The 3,644-nt window shown below is 39.2% G+C and overlaps 1 pseudogene; it reads right to left on the minus strand.

The window, feature by feature from the left end:
- Positions 1-875: 875 nt before the first annotated feature.
- LOC140597493 (procathepsin L pseudogene) lies at positions 876-2,388 on the minus strand (annotated as a pseudogene).
- Between the last annotated feature and the right edge of the window lie 1,256 nt (positions 2,389-3,644).

The raw sequence follows: 3,644 nt of genomic DNA on the forward strand, positions 1-3,644 counted from the left end.
CTCTTTAAACATTTGATAGAATTCCCCTCAGAAGCCATCTGGCCCTGGAATTTTGCGTCGTGGCAGGTTTTTGATAACTGCTTCAATTTCCTTGTTGGTTATTGGCCTTTCAGGTTTTCTATTTCGTTTTGTTCTAGTTTTGGTCATTTGTGATTTTTCCAGAAATGCATCCATTTCTTCTAGATTGCCTAATTTATTGGCTTATAGCTGCTCATAAAATGTTTTTTAAAATCATTTGTATTTCCTTGGTATGGTTCTGATCCCTCCTCTTTCATTTGTGATTTTATTACCTTGAGGGTTTTTTTTTTCTCTTTAATAAGGCTGGCTAAGGGTTTATCTATCTTATTAATTCTTTCAAAGAACCAACTCCTGTTCTTCTTTTTTTATCTGTTCTGCAGTTCTTCTGGTCTCTGTTTCATTGAGTTCTGCTTGAATCTTTATTATCTCCCCTCTTCTGCTTGGTGTAGGCTTTATGTGCTGTTCTTTCTCCAGTTCATTTAGGTGCAAGTTTAGCTTGTGTATTTGAGTTATTTCCAGTTTTTTGAAGGAGACTTGTATTGAGATGTATTTCCTTCTTGGGACCTCTTTGCTGTATCCCAGATTTTTTGAATGGTTGTATCTGCATTTTCATTAGTTTCCCTGAATCCATAGATTCTTCTCTAATTTCCTGGTTGACCCATTCATCTTTTAGTAGGATGCTCTTTAACCTCCATGTGTTTGAATTTCTTCCAAATTTCTTCTTATGACTGAGTTCTAGTTTCAAAGCATTGTGGTCTGAAAATATGCAGGGGGGCAATCCTATCTTTTGGTATCGGTTGAGACCTCATTTGTGACCTAGTGTGTGGTCTATTCTGGAGAAAGTTCCATGTGCACTTGGGAGGAATGTGTATTCAGTTGTGTTCAGTTAGAAAGCTCTGTAAACATCTGTGAAATCCATCTGGTCCAGTGTATAATTTAAGGCCCTTGTTTCTTTGGTGATGTCATGCTTAGAAGATCTGATATTTACTGACAAGGACTGTGTTGAAGTCTCCTACTATTAGTGTATTATTTTATTTTTTTCTTCCTCTACTTATTGAATTAAAATTTATTTCAAAAGGTAAAGTTTATATATCCTTTGAATAAATAAGAAGTCAAAAATTTTAGAATTAAGTAATAAGTCTTCAACATTATAAAGCCATATATAGCAGTAATTAAAGTAGTGGTAATGTCACAGAAAATGATAAAAATGTCACAGAATTCAAATCACAACTTGGATTCTCAATGATTCAAGTGTCTTATCTTACACAATAAGAGTTTGGTCAATTTTAAGATAAACTTCCTCCAGATATGCTGTCCTCAAGTCCTCTAATCTTGTGGTCCATCAGCTCACACAATGGGATAGTTGGTTGCTGTGGCAATTCTACAATGGTTGTTCTGGTCTTAGGCCATTTTTATATAGCCATTCCAGCCCCATTCTGGACCCCAACTGTTCTTGATAATCCAAAATTTATTATTTGAGTCTGTTCCTACAAAGCCATAGCCAGCCACCCGAACACCATGATCTAGATCTTTGCAGCTGCAGTCTGGATCAAATTAAATGCCTGCTTTGTAGAACTGGAAATGCCTGCATCAGTAGCAACAGAGATGGGCCCTAGAGTTGCCACTGCCTTCATTAGGGTCTTTTCCCATTGAGGGAGGTCCATGAAGCCAGTGTCATTGGCAGCAGAACACTCAGTCTTGTAGTTACAGGTCTCTATGTCCTTTCCAAGATATGGATAAGATTCCTCTGAATCCAGGCCTCCATTGTCTTTAACATGATGAAAGGTGTTATCCATCAGGCCACCACTGCAGCCCTCATTGCCTTGAGCCTTAGAGCAGTCCACCAGGTTCTGCTCACTCAGTGGCACAAGTTTGCCTGTTTTCCGGAACATCTGTCTTTTGAGGGCACCAGTTGCACTAAAAGTCCAACAAGAACCACACTGACTCTGATTCTGCACAGGAGTTACGTAGCCTTTCTCTCTCCAGTCCACAGATTTGGGGATCTCAGCAAAGATAGGTTCTTGGAACACTTTCCCTTTCTTGTGCTTCTGGTTTTGAAAGTCATTCATCACCTGCCTGAATTCTTCATTGGTCATGTCACCAAAGGTATTCATCGCCATTGTGAAGCCATGTTTCCCTTGGCTATATTCTCAATTATGCAGTTCAATCATTTTCATATTCTCCCACACTGCTCTCCTCTATCCTTCTTCATTCATGCCATATAATCTGTGCATTGCCTTCCACTGGTACCATTATGCATTTAAGCTTTCATCGAGTTTTGGAGCTGCTGAGGCTATTCACAAGCAAAGGGCAGTCAAGAAGAGTGAACAATTCATGTTTCAAAAACCTGCGGCATCCACAGCTGCGCAGGTGCACCCCACGGATCGCCAAGGCCCATGAGTCTAGTGTATTATTTTCTAAGTATCTCTTTACTTTGGTTATTAATTGATATACTTGGCATTATTAATTGATATACTTGGCATCTCCCACATTAAGAGCATACATATTCATGATTGGTAGGTCTTCTTGCTGGATTGATCCTTTAAGTATGATATAGTGTCTGTCTTCATCTCTTACTACAGTCTTTGGGATAAACTTTAATTGATCTGATTTGAGGATTGCTACCCCAGCTTTCCTTTGAGGAGCATCTGAATGGTAGATGGTTTCCACTCCTTCATTTACAGGCTGGAAGTGTCCTTAGGTCTAAAATGAGTCTTTTGTAAGACAGAAAATAGATGGGACTTTCTTTTTTATCCAGTCTGATACCCTGTGTCTTTTGATGGGATCATTTAGCCCATTCACATTCAGAGTAACTATTGAAAGATATGAATTTATAGTGTTATCGTAATACCTATTCTGTCCCTGTTTTTGTGGATTATTTCCTTGAGCTCCCTCTTTCTTTTACAGGGTCCCCTTTAATATTTATTGTAGAGATGGTTTGGTGGTCACATAGTCTTTCAGTTTCTGCCTATTCTGGAAGCTCTTTTTCTCTCCAATTCTGAATGAAAGTCTTCTTATTTAGGACCCTGAATATATCCTGCCAGCCCTTTCTGGCCTGACCGGTCTCTGTGGAGAGGTCTGCTGTTAATCTGGTATTTCTCCCCATATAAATTAAGAATCTCTTGTCTCATGCTGCATTAAGAACTTTCTCTTAAATGTTTGGGAAAAATCAGAAAGGGAGACAGGACATAAGAACTCCTAACTCTAAAATAAATTTATTATCAAAAAAAGAATTTTCTCTTAATCTTTGAAATTTGCAAGCTTCACTATTAAATGTGAGGTGTTGAATGGTTTGTATTGATTGGGGTGGGGGGAATCTCTAACTCTTGGATCTGAATGCTTGTTTCCCTCCCCAAATTAGGGAAGTTCTCAACTATGGTTTGTTCAAATATACTTTGTGGTCCTGGGATCCCTGGGTGGCGCAGTGGTTTGGCGCTTGCCTTTGGCCCAGGGCGCGATACTGGAGACCCGGGATCAAATCCCACATCAGGCTCCCGGTGCATGGAGCCTGCTTCTCCCTCTGCCTATGTCTCTGCCTCTCTCTCTCTCTGTGTGACTATCATAAATAAATAAAAATTAAAAAAAAATTTTATACTTTGTGGTCCTATCTATCTCTCAGTCTCTTC

Source organism: Vulpes vulpes, unplaced genomic scaffold, assembly GCF_048418805.1.
Source record: "Vulpes vulpes isolate BD-2025 unplaced genomic scaffold, VulVul3 u000000762, whole genome shotgun sequence".
Taxonomy (NCBI): Eukaryota; Metazoa; Chordata; class Mammalia; order Carnivora; family Canidae; genus Vulpes; species Vulpes vulpes.